Source organism: Camellia sinensis, chromosome 6 (genome assembly GCF_055761805.1).
Source record: "Camellia sinensis isolate YWXY chromosome 6, ASM5576180v1, whole genome shotgun sequence".
NCBI lineage: Eukaryota > Viridiplantae > Streptophyta > Magnoliopsida > Ericales > Theaceae > Camellia > Camellia sinensis.
This window is the reverse complement of record NC_138966.1, coordinates 96682560-96702541: the sequence shown is the minus strand read 5'-3', so window position 1 is coordinate 96702541 and position 19982 is coordinate 96682560. Positions and strand designations below refer to the sequence as shown.

Genomic DNA, 19982 nt, shown 5'->3' with positions numbered 1-19982 from the left:
AGCTCTTGTCTTCTCATATCCAGTGTTATCTCGGCTTGATAGGTGAGGTCACTTCGGCATCTTGTCGCTTTCTCTGAAGGTAATCCCTCAGATCCTCCTTGGTTCGTCCAGGAGCTCGGCTATCTTCGAATATCAGCCTCTTTGGTGCACTACTTCCTGTGTTATTGTGAGTCCTTTTGGACCTTCCTCCATTGGTCGCGTCGAAACCGAGGTCCTTCCCCTGAACATGCCGATGTTCTTTGGAGTCAGCTTCCTTGGTGCGATGTGTCCTCTGTGAATCTCACCTTCTTGATTTTCCTCGTCCGACCTCCCTTGAAGGCCGGTGAGAATGTTCCTTGGTCTTATCGTGCTGAGGAGTCGAAGGAGTTGTCTTCTGCCCCCCTGCCTAGGCATCTTTCTTGGCTGCTGGAATCGGCGTATCTTGTGACGGGAACGGTGGCTGCATGACGTTGTTCTATATCATGAAATTGACAACCGTTTGCAGGTCCGCCAATTTGTTCGCCATTCCTTTCATCTCGTCGTCCCTTCGTAAGCATCTTTTTTTCCATACCTGGAGGTCGTCCTCATTGTAATATCCGCTTCGATCCGATTTCTTTGGCACATCGCCCTTCTGGCCGACGTCCTCTTCTCCGTGATTCTTATCACGAGTTTCTTCGTTGTAGTTGTCTTCTTCGACGCCAAGGTCAATATGTTTCCCACTCTCAGTAGGGGTGTCATCCCCAACCTTCTCTTTCGGTCTATCGTCGGCCATCTATTCTCCTTTTGTTCCCACAGACGGCGCCAAATTGTGTGGGTGATTTTCTGGCCACACTGCCAAACAGGTACCCAGCTGGAGAGCACGGGCAGAATAGACTAAGCCCGAATGACCTGCAACAGAAAAAAGAGTTTCCAGCGGTGGCTCGTCCACCCGGGGGCACTCCGACGATCAAGTTAGTACTTAATATCTCTCAAAGATAACCAATAGTGCTTAACTCACTAGACAGAATATCAAAAGCATAAAAGACATACCTTAGACCTATGGGAGTGCCTCCATTTTATAGCCAACATAATCCTAGTTCCAATAGGAGCTTAGCTCTAATGGACTTAGGATTACTGCTAATCTTGGACTCGCAGTAGGATTAGGATATACTCTCTAAGAGTCTCATTTTTACCCAAACTGAAGTCTTCTCTCATTCTAGGACTCTTGTCCGTTATCCGCTTATCTTGGATTCCGGTATTCTCGCAGATAACCTCGGTCTACCTCGGCATCATGACCAGGACACGTGGTACCTCGGTTGGCACTTCGGTGACACATCGACCACGTGTTGTCATTCAAAAATTATGTCCCCATAATTTGATATTATTATATTTGAAATGAAGAGACATCAAATCCAAATCCAATATTTATTCCATTATATAAATTTACATGTTGTTTGATGCGAAAGTGGTCATGTTTTTGTATTTTTCAAAAAGTTTGTTCACACCAGTCTATAATTATTAAACTATTTTCTCAATATTCAAATTGTAAATATAATATTACAAAATATATTGCATTTGCACTCATCATTAGTAATAGTAATAATAATAACTCACATGACAAACTCATATTGCTAATTAGAGAAATGTTATATATGATCATCAATTAAATCACCTTCTATCCATATACTTGTAATTAAATTCTCAAATAATAATTGTTTAAAAATTAATAAAAATAAATAATATCTGGCTATTTAATTCATAATCCATTAATACAAATCAATTGAGAAAAGAAAAAAAAGTAAAAAGTAATGTCTAATAATACTGTGTTAGTTAACTTGATACAATGGATCATGAAAAATGCTTCATTAAAATGATCATGAATGAATCTTCATCCTTATATTACACTTTATAATTTATTGTATATCTAATCTAAAGATCAAAAACCTTCCATGATTATTTTCATAAAATATTTTTCATGATACCTAATATTAATAACAGCAATACTAGGTATCATGAAAAGTCTTTCATGAAAATAATCATGAAAGATTTGTGACCTTTAAATTACACTTATAATAAAGTACTACACACTAATTCAAGTAATCTAAGGATCACAAACCTTTCATGATTATTTTCATGAAAAATCCATCGTAATCCCTAACATTTCTCTATTAATAATGAATAGTCTAACCAGCAAAGCACCTTCCCTAGTATCCATCTTCTTCTCAGCAATACCTTTAGCAACACCCCAGCTGCCCTCCATAGTTTTAACAACCTCCCACAATTTAATAAAACCCAGCAACCCCACTTTCCCGAGACGGCCGCCCATTCACAGCTGTCTCCCCTCCCTCGGATCTCCCTCCTACATCCCTATATAAAACACACTCTTCCCACAAACCCATCAATCATCATCCATCACTATACACATACTCAACAACAATAATCTCTCTTTCAAATTCAAGCCTTTTACACATTTTCAACCCTTTGAAAAATGGCTTCTGTCTACTATTTCACCATCCTCGCTTCCTTATTCCTACTTTCCACCTTACCCGTCCCTTCCTCCGCCACAGCCCGCAAGCTTGCTGCTCTGGTTCACCAACAACCTCTCATACTCAAGTACCACAATGGCCCACTTCTCAAAGGCAATCTCACCCTCAACCTCCTCTGGTACGGCCATTTCTCCCCTTCCCAGCGCTCCATCATCGTTGATTTCCTCCAATCCTTCAACTCCCCCAACGCCCCACCATCCTCCGCCGCCTCCTGGTGGCAAACCACCCAGAAATACAAAGGCGGCGCCTCCACCCTCGTCCTCGGCACCCAAATCCTCGACGAGAAGTACTCGCTTGGGAAGTCACTAACAACCTCTCAAATCATCGCTTTGGCCTCCAAAGCCCCGCATGTGAATTCTATCAATGTGGTTTTGACCGCGGCCGATGTCGCCGTCGACGGCTTTTGCATGAGCCGGTGCGGGACTCACGGGTCGGGTTTTTCTAACCCAAAGGACAAGCAGAGCAAGTTCGCCTACGCGTGGGTGGGCAACCCGGTGAGTCAGTGCCCGGGTCAGTGTGCTTGGCCATTTCACCAACCCATATATGGACCCCAGACTCCGCCACTGGTGGCTCCAAACGGCGACGTTGGGGTTGACGGAATGGTGATCAACTTGGCCACGGTTTTGGCGGGTACGGTGACGAACCCTTTTAACGATGGCTACTTCCAGGGACCTGCGACGGCGCCGTTGGAGGCCGTGACGGCGTGCACTGGCATATTCGGGTCCGGAGCTTACCCGGGATACGCCGGGTCGGTTTTGGTGGATAAGGCTACGGGTGCGAGCTATAATGCGAATGGAGTAAACGGGCGCAGGTTCCTGCTCCCAGCAATGTGGGATCCACAGACCTCCACCTGCAAGACACTCGTGTGAACTAAATACATTATTATACTTCGATCTGATGTACATTTTATTTGATTATTAAACTGTGTGTACATACTATATAATATATACTCTGGTTTTGTAGAAGTTTCAAAAGTATTTTATTAATTCCAGGTTGTATCTTAAAAAGAAAGCCAAATTTAAATAAAAATGTAGTGAGTTATATATTTTTTCCATTCAATAGTCCGATTCTCTCTTGGGTAATTTTTTTTTTTGAAATTAAATATTACTACAGTTGTTTCAAAACCATCCAACAAAATTAAAGTGGCACATTGAAAAGGAACCAAGGCTCTTTTAAATTATGGATCTCCTGAATGAATTGAAGTCCCAAATTAGTTAGGACAACTTTAATACATATACATATATATAATTGTAACAATAATGTAGTATATTATCTCAGCAGTCACACAACCATTGTGAATATTGCTAACTTATGTGAAACTCAATGCATTAATAATTGTTTGTGAATATATCACTCAGTGTTTGAGGGAAAAAGCTTTTATAAAAATTCAAATCATTCTTTTTTATTATTTTACACGCTATTTTTAAAAAAAAATAAAAAAAATCCCAAACACTGCCTTAGAGTTTTGTTAATGAATAAATTGAGAAGTGTTTTTTTCAGTAATTTTTTTATATTAAAATATGAGGTAAAATTATCAAAAGTGTTTGGGAATTACTTTGACTTTTCATGAAAACATTGAAAAAGTGAATGTTAACTTTTCTTATATAACTTTTTGATGTTTTTATTAACTTTTTAATTTGTTTTTGACTAAGATCCCAGCTTTTTAAATAAGTCGAGAGTGAAACAATGACACCTTTTTCAATCGTAGTACTTTTGGCACATTGTTTAGGGGTTGTTTGGGGTGTTTTAAATAAGTGTATTTTTTGATTTTTTATGAAATATGGGTTGAGTTTAAAATAATGTGATAGAGAGGTGATGTGACTTAAATAAGATGATATGATTTAAATATGATATACTTTTTTGACTTTTTGACTTTTTTTGTTTATGCCAAACCAAGCCTAAGAGTTGGTTTGGGAAGTAGGTTGACTTTTTGACTTTTTAATTTTTTTGGCTATTTTAACCTGGGCTAAAAAACTTGTTTTGGGAATGACTTTTTGACTTTTTTAACTTTTTTTTTGAGAGAAGAGTGTAATGATTATAGGTTGGATGTGATGTTTTGTTTGTTGTGACTAAAATAACTTATTTTGTCTTTTGTGGCTTAGCCACAAAAGCCCACAAAATCCCTTCCCAAACGAAACAAGTCAGCTCCATATTATGTGTTAAGTTTGTTTTTGATATGTTCTATTTAAAGTTATTTTCAGTCAATGAATAGACATAGAAGTTTTAGCAAATTCTTCTTTATATTATTTTATGTTTTTTACTCTCATAGTGGTATCAGAGCCACCATTGGGCGTGAACAAACATAAAATAAATTCTCCACAGAAGCAGTAGTTTTCCTACTTGCAGTAACAAGCACTCATGGCTGACAAGATAGTTGATAACTACATCTAGCCAGCTATTCCTCGCTTTGATGGTCATTATGATCACTGGAGCATGTTGATGGAGAATTTTCTAAGATCCAAGGAGTATTGGATTCTCGTGGAAACCAATATTGTTGAATTGGAAAGTGGAGTTTTGACAGAACCACAATAGAAGAAACTCAATGAACAAAGGCTGAAGCATCTCAAGGTGAAAAATTAATTATTTCAGACAATTGATCATACAATTCTAGAGACCATTCTCCAGAAAGACACTTCCAAGCAGATATGAGACTCACTGAAGAAGAAAGTTCGAGGCACATCGAAGGTCATGCACTCCCAACTCCAAGCACTTCGCAGAGAATTCGAGACCCTTCAAATGAAACCTGGTGAAAGTGTTTCAGATTATTTTTACGGACAATGGCAATTGCAAATAAGATGTGGATCCATGGTGACCAGATGCATGATGTCACCATTGTGGAAAAGATTCTTCGCTCCATGACTACGAAATTTGATTACATAGTCTGTTCAATTGAGGAGTCCAAGGACATTGATGCATTATCGATTGATAAGTTGCAAAGTTTGTTGCAAGTTCATGAGCAAAAACTCAACTGAAGTACCATAGAGGAGCAAGTCCTGAAGGTCTCAACCAATATTTTAAAAATTGGACCTGTGAGCGAATCGGAAAAGGGATTGGGTGGACAGGTCACCGGAATCGAACTGTGATGTAATAAATATATTAAAATTATATTTAAATAAAAATATAAGTAATAAAATTATAAAGTAAAAAAATAAAAATATTGAATTATCTAAAATATTTCTCCTAAATTTTTTTTTACTAAAAAATATAATAATATATTTTAAAATATTATTAATTTTAATTTTTGGAGAGGAAATCAAATATTCAATATTCCCTCCATATAATTTTAATTCAAATAATTTGATTGAAAGAAGAACAAAAATTTTGGAGGGATACCAAAATTTCAAGTCTCTCTTTCCAATAAATTTGATTGAATCCCACATGGATTCTTGAATTATTTTGGAAGAATTTTGTTCTTATAAATAGGTAGAGACTTTCACAATAATTTCAAGCTCTTAATGGGATTCCTCATAAGAGGAGACCCTTGAAAGATAGTTTCCAATTAAATTTTTCTTATATATATATATATAAAATAAGATAGAAAGAGAAAAGAAAGAAAGAATAAAAAAATAGAAAATATCAACAAAAAAGTTCAAAATTTTCAATTTCAATGACCCGGCGAATCGTCCCTGGGTCGACCGGCTCGGCGGTTCAACCGTCGATTTTCCCGGTTCTCTAATAGGCCAGTTTTTGTTTCGAACGGTTTAGAGGGTATATCCGAACCGGAACCCCGAAAGGTAAACGATTCAACCTGTTGAACCGGTCTGTCCGGTCTGATTTTCAAAATCATGGTCTTAATTAATGGTAAATCTTCAGCAGCAAGGGGATCCGGTCGTGGTAGAGGACGAGGTCGAAGTTGAGGTAGAAAAAGTAGCAATAGCAGACCCACGAATAACAAAGAGGACAACCATACTTCAAATTCAAGAAGTAAAGGCAAAGAGCATTACTATCAACAGTCAACTGATCATGAAGCAAAATGGGACAAATCAAATATCGAGTGCTACCGCTGCCATAGGTATGGACATTATAATTCTAAATGTCGTACTCATTTACAGAAAGAAAAATGGGGAAAAATCTAATTTTGCAAAGAAAAAAGAAGAAGCCACTCTCCTAATGGTGTGTCATACCATGGAAGGGAATCAGTAGAATTTATGGTACCTAGACACAGGCTGTAGTAATCATATGTGTGGAAATAAGTCAATTTTTTTCAAACTTGGATGAATCTTTTCGAACCTTTGTAAAGTTTGAAGATAATTCTATAATTTCAGTTATGGGAAAATGTGATATTTATATTCAAACTAGAGATAATTCTATTCAGGTTATTTCTAGTGTTTTTTATGTGCCAGAATTGAGAAGCAACTTGCCTAGTGTGGGACAGCTTCAGGAGAAGGGCTACACGATCACAATCAAAGATGGTGTATGTTTGATTAATGATCTAAAAAGAGATGCAATTGCTCATGTCAAGATGACTGCAAATCAACTGTTTCCATTACATATCAGGCATGGTACTCAGTCCTGTTTCTTTACCAAAGTGAAAGACTCAACATGGCTATGGTATTTTCGCTATGGTCATTTGAATTTTAATGGGTTGAAGACCCTATATGAGAAAGAGATGGTAACAGGCCTTCCATAAATTGATCCCCCTGTGCAAATCTGTGAAGAATGTGTTGTTAGCAAGCAACATCGTGATCATTTTCCAAAAGGGAAGGCAAGGAGAGCTACAAAAACGCTAGAGCTGGTCCATTCCAATATTTGTGGGCCCATAAATCCGACGCCCAGTGGTAATAAGAGGTATTTTATTACATTCATTAATGATTATAGTCGGAAAACATGGGTATATTTTTTTCAGCAAAAATTTGAAGCTTTTTTAGCATTTAAAAGTTACAAGGCCCTGGTTGAGAAAGAAGCTGGGAAAGTTATTCAAACTCTTCGAACTGATCGTGGTGGAGAATACAACTCACGAAGATTTACAAATTTTTGTGAGGAGCAAGGAATCAAAAGTCAACTGATTGCAGCCTATACACTACAACAAAATGGTGTATCCGAGAGGAAAAATTTTACAATCTTAAACATGGTGCAAAGTATGTTGGCAAGAAAAAACGTTTCAAGGAGTTTTTGGCCTGAAGCAGTCAATTGGGGCATTCACTTATTGAATAGAAGTCCCACACTAGTTGTTCGAAACATGTCACCCTAAGAAGCATGGACTGGGTGCAGACCATTTGCTAATCATTTTAGAATTTTCGGATGTATAGCTTATGTTCACATTCCCGATGAAAAAAGGAAGAAGCTTGATGACAACGGAGAAAAATGTATTTTTCTTGGTGTTAATGAACATTCAAAGGCCTATAAGTTGTATAATCCTATCACCAAGAAGATTGTTAACAGTCAAGATATAGTATTTGATGAAGAAAGGTCATGGACATAGGCAGTTGATGACTAAGAGCAATAGCAAATTCCAACCAATTTTGATAGAAATAATGAAGAAGGTAACAAGCCTTTAGATGATGATGGCAGCAGCAACCAGATTTCATCCCCACCACTCCACAACGTCCAGAAATAACAATATCCACTGAAATGCAACCATGAAATTCAGCAGTGGAACATCTTGATGTTCCAATTGGATCAAAATCTCAACGTACTAAAAGGAGGCCAGCATGGATGCAAGATTATGTGGTAAGTGGATTTGATCAATCAATTGATCCAATCACGCACTTTGCTCTATTTACAGATTGTGATCCTGTGACATTTGAAGATGCAGTCAAAGAAATAAAGTGGCAGAAAGCCATGGATGTGGAAATCAATGCCATAGAAAAGAATGACACATGGGAGCTGACAGATCTTTGAATAGGGCAGAAGGCAATAGATGTCAAGTGGATCTACAAAACTAAGTTAAATGAGAAAGGAGAAGTAGACAAGCACAAAGCGCGTTTAGTGGCCAAAGGTTACAAGAAAGAGTTTGGGGTGGATTACAAATAGGTATTTGCTCCAGTTTCAAGATTAGATACTATCCGGTTGGTACTTTCTATTGCTGCACAAAATTCTTGGCCTATCTTTTAGTTAGATTTGAAGTCGACTTTCTTACATGGTGAATTAGAAGAAAAAGTGTATGTGAATCAACCTCCAGGGTATGTGAAGCAAGGAAATGAGAAAAAAAAGTTTATAGGTTAAAGAAGGCATTATACGGACTGAAACAAGCACCTAGAGCTTGGTATAGTCGTATATATGCTTATTTTGCTAGAGAAGGCTTTCATAATGTTCATATGAGCGTACACCTTTTACAAAAGTTTGGAGAAGGTGAAAAAATTCTTATTGTATGCTTATATGTGGATGACTTGATTTACACAGGTAATGATAAAGCCATGTTTGATATTTTTAAACAATCTATGATAACTGAGTTTGATATGACAGATTTGGGTTGAGGCACCACTTTCTTGGTATTGAAGTAGTACAGTAATCAGTTGGCATTTTTATTATTCAGAACAAATTCGTTTAAGAAGTCTTGAACAGGTTTCAAATGAGGGATTGTAATTCAGTTGGAACCCCAACAGCACCAGATTTGAAGCTAGTAAAGAAGTCAAATGTGAATACCACTCTTTATAAATAAACTGTGGGAAGTTTGATGTATCTGACTTTAACCAGCCCAGATATAATGCATTCTGTCAGCCTAATCAGTTGCTATATGGAGAATCCATCAGAGCCTCATCTTTTAGCAATGAAAAGAATCTTTCCTTACCTACAAGGTACAAAGGATTTTGGTATTTTCTATAAAATTGGAGCATGGTCAGGTGTACTTGGCTTCACTGATAATGATTATGTGGGAGATCTTGAGGATAGAAGAAGCAATTCGGGTCATGTGTTTATGATGGGGATAGGGTCTGTTTCTTGGTCATCAAAAAAATAACAAATTGTGACTCTATCAACTACTGAAGCTGAATTTGTTGTAGGAGCGTCAAGTTCATGTCAAGCCATTTGGCTAAGAAGGTTAATTGGAGCACTCCACTACCAACAATAAGGTCCAACACTGATTTATTGTGATAATGCTTCTGCAATCAAGCTTTTCAAAAATCCAATTTTACATAGGAGGAGCAAGCATATAGATGTGAGGTATCATTTTTTTGCGTGATCTCTATAAGGATGGTATCATTGATTTAATTTTTTGTAGAAGTGAATATCAAGCTGCAAATATTTTCACCAAGCCTCTCAAGCTACTTGTGTTTGTGAAATGAAGGCAAATGTTGGGAATTTGTTTGTTGAATGATGTTGCTTGAGGGAAGAGGAGATCATCGTCATGTGTAAGCTGGAATTTGTTTTCTCGAAACTGATGTCTAGAATGTATTCAGTTTAAGGGAGGGTGCTAGGAGTTTATTTTAATTATTGTTATTTGTTGAATAAAGTTTCACTAGTCCTATTCTTTTGGGAGTTCGTTGTGGTGTCCTCAGTTTTAGGAGTATTCCATTAGTCTAGGAATCTATGAGTCATGGAACAAGTTAGTTCCATATTATGTGTTTTGATATGCTCTATTTAAAGCTGTTTTCAGTCAATGAATAAACACATAAGTCTTAGCAAATTCTTCTTTCTATTATTTTATGTTTTTTACTCTCCTATTTGTTACACATAATTTTGGTGCCCATACTCTTCAGTATTAAGTAGTGAATATTGGAATTTAAATTATATGTATTTTGGCATTCAAATAAATTGTTACAAATCATATTTTTGTCCCAGATGGACACAAGGAGATAATGTGACTAAAACTCGTTGTTCGATATATCTATATGTTATATAAATAAAAAGGAATTTCTAACATATAAGGCCTCTAAGAGTTCCAAGTTCTCAATTTAAATTTCTTAATTTTTTGATTTTTAAAAATTAAAAAATCTTAAATTGGCTAACTCTTATTCAAGTAAAAACAAATTAAAAAAAAAAATTAAGGTTCCTTGATTTATGACTTTCAAATGGAAAGTATATCAAATCTAAAAAATAAAAATAAATAAAAAATAGAAATTATATTAATCCATTTCAAAATTCAAATTTGAGGGTTACTAAATACGGAAAGCAATTTATCAATTTAAAGTTAAAATTGACACAATATAAATTTAAAATTATAATGATCTATCCAATGATTTATAAGTTTTGACTACAAAATTTAAAATTATTATAATTAGCTCATAATTTTTATATTAAGGAACAATAAGAGTGACGCGAAGATTATTTATAAGTTTATGTATTTTATAAAAGAATACTTTTAGGAAAATATATTAATAGATTTTCAAAATCTTAAACAAAATCTATATACTATTATAATTACAAAATGTTGTGATCAAGGTTCTAAATCGCGGTATCGGGTAACGTAACGGTATCGATCGCGGAGTATCGGTATCGGTAGTATCGATCGGTACGTATCGGGAATCGGGTGTCGCGGTGGTGAAATTTTAAAAATCATTTCAAAGGTTTTTCAACTTTTTCTTTCCCGTACCGGTCCGAACCGGTGAGTATCGGCCCGTCGCGGCTTGTGTAACGGCTTGTGTAACGCTTACAGGCTGATACGTAGCGGGACTCGGCCGATACTCCTGCGATTTTTAATCTCAGTGATATATCGGCTTGTATCCGTCGCGGCACTCCATTTTTCCGATACGTATCGGCCGATACGTAGCGTATCGGCCGATATTTAGAACTATGGTTGTGATCTTATTTTTTTTATTTATTTTTTGTTTTTAGAGGGGAGGAAAACACCAAACAAACTAAGAAGGACCTACGACCTCCTTTGCGACTGACAGCAGAAGAGAGGGTGAAGAAGCCGCTAGCATGTTCGAAAAAAAGCCATACAAGCAAGACGGTGCTCCACGGAGTTACCCTCGCGATGAACATCGGATATCTTGAATTGCCGAAAATAACTTATCACTGTGTTGACCTCCAAGACCAGATGCCCATATGATGATAAAGGAGCAGATCCCGATTTAATTGCCTTGACTATAACAATAGAATCACCTTCCAAATGGATATCATTCATCCCCAACTCCCTCGCAAATTGCACCTCCAATAGCACTGCGTATGCCTCCGCTGCATCAGCCTCTACCCAACTCGGAATGCGCTTCGAACATGCTGTTATTACCTCTCCTTTGTCATCCCGAATAATCACACCAACCCCCAAGCATTTCAGCTCTTTAAATCGCGCCCCATCAAAGTTGGCTTTATACCATCCTAAACTTGGGGGCTGCCATATGCCACCACCATCAGGTCTCCTACTAACACCATGAACCAAACACTACGCCATGACAAATTCTACCACCAGCCCCGAGACAAACCCAATAGTCTCCATTGCATTGGGAATTTTTCGAGCAAATATAGCTTTATTCCGGGATGTCCAAATGCCCCAACATAACGCAACAAAAAAACTCACAGCTTCCTCATCCCCATGAGCTAGGACCGCATGCAACCATAGTTCTAAATATCGGCCGATACGCTACGTATCGGCCGATACGTATCGGAAAAATGGAGTGCCGCGACGGATACAAGCCGATATACCACTGAGATTAAAAATCGCAGGAGTATCGGCCGAGTCCCGCTACGTATCAGCCTGTAAGCGTTACACAAGCCGTTACACAAGCCGCGACGGGCCGATACTCACCGGTTCGGACTGGTACGGGAAAGAAAAAGTTGAAAAACCTTTGAAATGATTTTTAAAATTTCACCACCGCGACACCCGATTCCCGATACGTACCGATCGATACTACCGATACCGATACTCCGCGATCGATACCGTTACGTTACCCGATACCGCAATTTAGAACCTTGCATGCAACCAATCCGAAAACGAGGAAAATCCGCCCAATTGAGTAACAAAACCCAAAGAACTATTTCGCCACACTGCCGCTGCTACCTCACAAAAACATAAACAATGCATCAATGTTTCCGCTGACTTTCCACATAAGCCGCACACCTATGCAACAGGCATCTTACGACTCTTCAAAACCATACATACGGGCAAGATATTATTGCAAGCTTTCCAAGCAAATACTGTCACACCCCAAAATTTGATATCGTAAAAAAAAAAATACAAAATACAACTCAAACAGGATAGATAATCAACATATTTTAATATACACATATAAACAGAGTTAATAGCATAGATAATTTATTTGTGTTCCACCCGCTATAGGATTACAAAACACTGTCAAAACAAAAGTCAAAAAAAAAAAAAAAAAAAAAACCAAACAAAACTAGTCTAAATCTTTAAGTGAACCATGGCTCTAACACTTCTTCTTGATTGCCTTCAGGATAATCTTCACCGTCGTAAACTGCTCCTCACCTGGCATGACACGCCATGAACTTGGAATGCCTAGTAAAAACACACACACCCCACATACCTTCTATCAATCAATTAACCATACACAGAACAAATTGGGTAGCATAACATACAATACTACAATAAGGTTCTATGAATTAGTAGTTAGACTAGACATTAAGAATCCTTCAAAGAGATCCTTCTACTTAACCACAAGGATTGAACACCGGACTATTCAGAACTCCCCATTTTGTTGGTTTGTAGACCTTACCACCCCACCTCTCGATAATTTACCGGTTAACGACATTGATGGACCTTAAAAGGGACAGCCAAACAAGTGGACTCGCTTACACCCAAATCGTGCCTAGGGCTCACTTACACCTTGCACGTACCATACTAAAGGGCTTGCTTATACCTTGAGAGCTTGAATGCATCCGTGTCGTCTTAGGGGTTCGCTTAGACTGCTTGCGCAAGACTTAACTCATTTAGTATTAATCTCATCATAATTCATGTCATTCATATGTATAAATTATTCCGAAACACTAGTGTGAACATCACCCATTGCCAACCCCTTTTCATTTTTCGTTTATTATATCTTTTGATAAGTAAGTTAATCACATTCGGAAATATAAAAGAGCATGAGACAACATAAGAGAGGAAATATAGCCCATGATAATCATACATAAGTATGGTAAAGCAAACAAACAATATTAGGCATGCTTTGAAATACTTAGAGACAAATAACACAATAAGACATAATTTCTAGCACTTTTCAGAACTGTAGAGTTAAAAAGAATGTTTTGGTAAAACTACTTCTAGGTCATATTAGGGGCTGAAATTGCACAGAAACAATAAACAACATGTCTATTTTCAGTTCCAATTTTTAGAATTTGCACAGCGCATCCAGAAACTCATCTACAATCTCTATTCGAAAACCTGTCCAGATTTGTCACCCTTTGGGAAAGCTAGCTTTCCTCTCAATCTACTTGATGATTTTCAACCAAATAAATTCTGTTGGAAAGAGGACTCAAAATTATAAATTTTGACAGAAGAACCAACATGAGATGATATTTCTAGAATTTTATAAAATTGCAAAAAGTAGACTGTTTTCAGAGATTCAAGACCAGATTTTTAAAACAAAATATCCAAGCCCTAAAAACACACAATGAGGGGCTAATAAAATTATCATAAGCTCTAAACGCACCAAATATCCTATATTAAATTCAGATTTGAGAAATAAATAAATTTAATATATATATATATATATATATATATATATATATTTTAAATTAGAGAAGTTGCAGCAGTGTATAGTTTGACAAAATTGCAAGACAAAGTCACTAGATCATACCCATACTTTCATACACACCAAAAACCCTATTTACCATTAATATGCAACACAAGAGGACATACTAAACAATAGGATGAGATGGGTGAAAGAATATGAGAAGACAATGGAGAGATGTGTTCTTACCTTGAGATGGGTGAAAGAGATGTGTTCTTGCCTATAATTGGAGATTTTTTTCCCCCCCTCTTCTCTACTTCCCCTTAGTCACACTCTCCTCTCACCCTCTCCTTGGCTGTTGAAACGAGAGTAAAAAATTGAGGCAATGCTCTCAATTTACAGGTAATGAGTATAGGTTGAAAAGACCATTTTACCCTCTACCTTAATGACTAAGAAAAGTAATAAATATCTAGATATTTTCTCAACCAATTTTCTCCAAAATAATATTTATAATACCTATGTAAATATTCATGTTCAAATAAAATAATAAATATTCAAATAAGTAACAAATGAAAGAACGAAAAAAAAAATGTATGAATTAATTTAGAAACTATGAGGTAAAATAAATAAAAACCAAGTTTTAGGGTATTTCTAATTAGAAAGTGGTATTCTAGGATTTAATTATGATAATATACAGGAAAATTATTCTTTATTGGGCCATTGTGTAGACTTTTACGAAACTAGAGGCTAAAATGCTATTAACCTACGGCTCAGGGTTTCGCGTGTAATTTCCAAATATTAGGATCTCTATAACCTATCCCACTTAAATAAATTTCATCCTCGAAATTAAATCATACCTCACATCTCAAATAGTTGTGAATAATTTGCCCACATCGCGTCTTCACGTTCCCAAGTGAACTCTTTAATACCCTGGTGACACTAGAGTATCTTAAGAAGTTGAATTGTCTTTCCTTGCAAGTTCTCTTCTTGTCTATCTATAATTGCTACTAGTCCCTTCTTAAAGGTAGTGTCTTCGTTGAGTTGGATTTCTTCCCAGTTAATGATGTGAGAATGGTGCATTATGTACTTCCGCAGCATATATACGTGGAAAACATCATGTACTCCAGCCAACTATGGGGGTAAAGTCAATTTGTACGCAACCTCTCCAATATTCTAAAGTATCTCGAAGGGTCTGATATATCAAGGTGATAATTTTCCTTTCTTTCCAAAACGAATGATCCTTGGCGGGGTTGAATTTTCAAGAAAACATGATCACCAATAGCGAAAGTTAAAGGTCTTCTTCTTTTATCTGCATAACTCTTTTGATGGTCTTGAGTTGCCACCAATCTTTGTCGAATAAGTTTCACATTTTCTATAGTTTATTGCACGATCTTTGGGCCTAATAGGCTCGCTTCTCCAACTTCAGTTCAATAGACTGGTGATCTGCAGGGTCAACCATACAGTGCTTCAAATGGAGCCATGCCAATGCTAGCCTGGAAATTGTTATTGTACGACAACTCTAACAATGGTAGGTGTTGCTCCCAACTCCCTTTGAAATCCATCAAAAACGCTCTCAACATGTCCTCTAAAATCTGAATGGTGCGTTTCAACTGTCCATTAGTTTGAGGATGAAAGGCGGTACTAAAGCATAATTCAATCCCCAATGCTTCTTGTACGCTTCTCCAGAATAGAGAGGTGAAACGTGGGTCTTGGTCTGACACAATTGATACAAGAATTCCGTGTAGTCAGACAATTTCTTTAATGTAGAGATGACTCAGCGATGTCAAAGTGCCTGAGATTTTATATGGCAAAAAGTGTGTAGTTTTCATCAAACGATCAACTATAACCTATATAGCATCGTGTCCCCTAGGTGACCTGGATAATCTAGTGACAAAGTCCATTGTTACATGCTTCCATTTCCATTCTGATCTCAGTAAAGGCTGAACATCCCTCCAGGTCGCTAGTGTTCTGCCTTTACTTGTTGACACGTAAGGCATCTGGCTACGAATTGAGCCACATCTTTCTTTATTCCATTTCACCAGTATTGGCGTTTTAAGTCTTGGTACATTTTCGTCCCTTCTGGGTGTACTGTGAACACCGAATGATGGAACTTTTTCAGGACTTTTTCTCTTAGCGACTCATCTTGTGGCACAAACACTTTGCCCTGATGTCTCAAACTTCCATCCAAGTGAATCATCCAATCAGGTATAGGATCGTCAGATGCTATTCACACTTTTTTGAACGCCACCTCCTAAACATACTTCTGGGACTCTATTACCTTGTTTAGTAATTTGGGCGTAGCGATTTGAGCACCAAGGTATACCTTCTCATCATGAGCTTTCATCTGTACTCCGAACTCATTAAGTGTTCCAACCATGTTCCATTCCTTGAGTGTCAGGCTAACAATAATTCCCCGGTTCTTGCGAATCAGGGCATCTACCACCACATTAGCTTTGCCAGGATGATAAGATAGAGTAAAATGATAATTTTCGAGATATTCTAGCCATTGTCTTTGTCTCATGTTCAAGTCCTTCTACGTGAACAAATATTTCAAGCTCTTATGGTCCGTGAAAATCTCAAATTGTTCACCATATAGATAATGACACCATTGCTTTAACACAAAAACCATTGCTGCCAACTCTAGATAGTGTGTCGGATAAGTCATTCCATGCTGTTTTAGTTGCTTTTAGCCGTAATCCACTACCTTCTCTTTTTGCATTAACACATAGCTTAGCTTATCCTTAGAGGTGTTGCAATACATTGTATATCCTACGTCTGGCTCTGGAATGATGAGTATTATGGCACTAGTCAATCTCCTATTGAGTTCTTGAAAGGATCATTCACATGCTTTATCCCAATCGTATTTTACCCCTTTTTGTGTTAGACGAGTCATCAGCTTGGCCAGTTTGGAAAAGTCTTGAATAAACTGTCGGTAATAGCTGGTCAGCCCTAAGAAACTGTGAAATTCAAATACTGAGGTTGGTTGCTTCCAATCCAATACTAGTTCTACCTTAGCCGGGTCTACTGCGATCCTGTGCTCTGACACGACATGTCCCAAAAATTTGACTTCCTTCAAACAGAACTCGTATTTACTTGTTTTTGTGTACAACTGATTGTGTCTTAAAACCTAAAGAATCATTCTCAAGTGTTGCTTGTGTTCTTCTTCAGAAGGTGAATAGACTAGAATGTCATCAATAAACACCACCACGAACTGGTCCAAGTATAGAGTAAAAATCTTATTCATCAAGCTCATGAACATAACCGGTGCATTAGTGTAACAGCCCTCGTCACTGTTTACTGATTAACCACTGATTACTGCTAAACTGAGACTGATTATGATAAGTAATGGAACTGATTGAAATACTGAATTGACCGACTGAAATCTGAAACTGATTGATTAACTGTATCTGTTTAAATGCATTTCTATCTGTTTGACTGTTTGACTATCTGTTCATATTTTTGTGTTTAAACTGCAAATTAAAGGCCTTATCGGCGGCCGAATCCGAAACCGATGGATGTTCTACGATCGTTAGAATTTATGCGATTTTGTAGCATATTTAAGAACTGTGTCATTGAGTCTAGGACTGTTAAAATAATAGAACGAATCTTCAGTGACCAATTGACTGCATCATAAAGAAACTGATATGAAGCTTACTACTATCATATTATTTTGACATTAATATAAGGTAGTAATTATTTTTATGTCCACTAATGCAGAAAATCCGCACAGTCGAGCAGGATGGGAAAACCATTAACACTGTTAGTTTTATTTTTTGTTCTGGTCTGTGTGTTTTCTTTGTTGTTGATACGGGAGACACTTTGCCTTCGTGTAAATGATAGTACACATATTTTACACAGTGAATGCACATATGAAACTGAATTAAAGCTTCATTTGTTATTTGAATGGGAGTTATTATTTTATCTGTTAGTTTTATTACAGATATTTGAATGGGAGTTAATATTTTGTATATTAGTTTTATTACAGGTGTTTTTTTATTAATTGAATGAGAAACCAAATTCAATATTTTCTTATAGGTATTCTTTTTAATTTAATCAAATAAAACTAGCACAATCTAAAAAAAAAAAAAAAGATATAACGACGTTTCCAGAAACGCCTCCTAAACCCTCAACAGTAACGGTCATATTTTTTAAACAGATACGACGGCGTTTCAAAATGTCGCTAAATATCGTTGGTGACGTCAGCGAGTGTATAGTGGGACATTTGGCGGCGTTTTTTAAAACGCCTCCTATACTAATATCATGACGTTTTTTAAACGTCGCAAAGATACAGCGACGGCGACAGCTTCGACGTTTGGTACTAAACGCCACAAAATGAATTAGCGGCATTTTTGATAGATATAGCGGCGTTTTTAAAACGCCACTAAAAGCCTGATTTACAGCAGTGATTCATGTTGGTGTAAGTCCATCGTGCATTGTGTATGTCATTTCGGTCCATAGCATTGCGTATACTAGATTGCATGTTAGAGCATCGTGCATGCCATGTTACATCGAGCATTGTGTATGCCATTTCATAGCATTGTGTATGCTAGGTTGTATGTTAATCGCATTGTGTATGCCATCTCATTTGCATCGTGTTTGGGATAGGAGTTAGCCCAAGCACAGGAAACGGGGTACGTTTCGTACTTCGAGTGACGGAACGTGTCTCAATTCCCTGTCGCCGACACTCCGGATTACCCATGATGGAGTTTAGGTCTTGTTGTGTTTTCATGTGCATTCATTTCATATTGATTCGTGCAATTCGACTCCTCGGCCATCATGCATCGATATGCGTGATTGGTGGCACGAGAATCGAGGACTACACTCCTTGAAGAGTAGTCATGCATACATATGTGAAAATACTTTGCCATGCCCCTTTGTTGCTCTCTGTTCCAGTAAATCAGAAATCAGCGGCCTTCTGGAGCGTTGTGCAATATTCCAAGAACAATTGCAAACAGAGGCAAACTGGGGCATCATAATGGATTTCTGCGCAAGGCAACTCAAGCATGCATCATTCATCATTTGGAACAAAGCTGAGGCGGTCCATGAATTTGCGTGCTAATTTACCTGCTTTCCTAGATTAATTTGTTAATTAATTAGGATTTTGTATTTATTCGGACTGTATATTATTTATTTGGACCCTCCGAGCGAGGGCACAATTGTAATAAGTGTGCGTGCGTGTGATGTATATCTTCCAACCCCACGTCTTTCTCCCTTTTATTTACCAGCTTATGATGGTTAGATTAGGGCATGTTTCAATTGGCATACTTATGCTTGCATATTTGCATCATTCATCTGTATTGCATACACCGGGCTCGGCGCATCATACTAACTGCATTGTATTTCAATTCCGAATTGAATCCTTGTTAGTTGTAGCATTTCACACGTCGTCCTTAGAATAGCCGAGCCTACTATAGTTGCATGTTACATGTGTTGCATTAGGCATTTCTGTATAGTTAGGATCATGCATGGATTTCTGACATAGCTTCTGTTTTGGCTTAGAGTACTCGGTAAGTACTTATGCTTTAGCATCCTTGCATGTGTGTGAGTGACTGCCATGATAGCATGCTTACCATGAGGCTAATTGCTTATGTGATATAACTGCCTGAATGCCTGTGGGTGAAGGTTGGGTTATTTGGATTGGAACAATTCATCAATTGTGAGTCTTAAGCCCACTAGATAGTGGCAAATCATCTTGTTTTCTAAGCCCACCTGAGGGTGACAAATCCACATTTTAGCTTACTTGCGAGTAGCAAATCGCTTTCAAAAACAAACATGAGATGTGTTGTTTCAATTCAGGCGATCCGGTCTATATTTGTATGTTGTGCGCATCACATAGTAAATCTAGGCTAATAACCGGAATAAGAGCACATAATGTTTTCAAAACTAGATATCATGGTTAGTAGAGGCCAATCTTTGATCGGGCGAACGGGGGTGCTCACGAAGTGACCTTCCCCAATCGTACCCAAGTTCCCGA

At 37.5% G+C, this 19982-nt stretch overlaps 1 pseudogene across 1 annotated transcript; it reads left to right on the top strand.

Annotated features, from left to right (window-relative positions):
• The first annotated feature begins 2173 nt into the window (after positions 1-2173).
• On the top strand, positions 2174-3563 carry LOC114294339 (protein EXORDIUM-like 2 pseudogene; annotated as a pseudogene). The gene has a single exon (XR_014332681.1). The product of XR_014332681.1 is annotated as a protein EXORDIUM-like 2 pseudogene (transcript).
• Positions 3564-19982: the final 16419 nt, after the last annotated feature.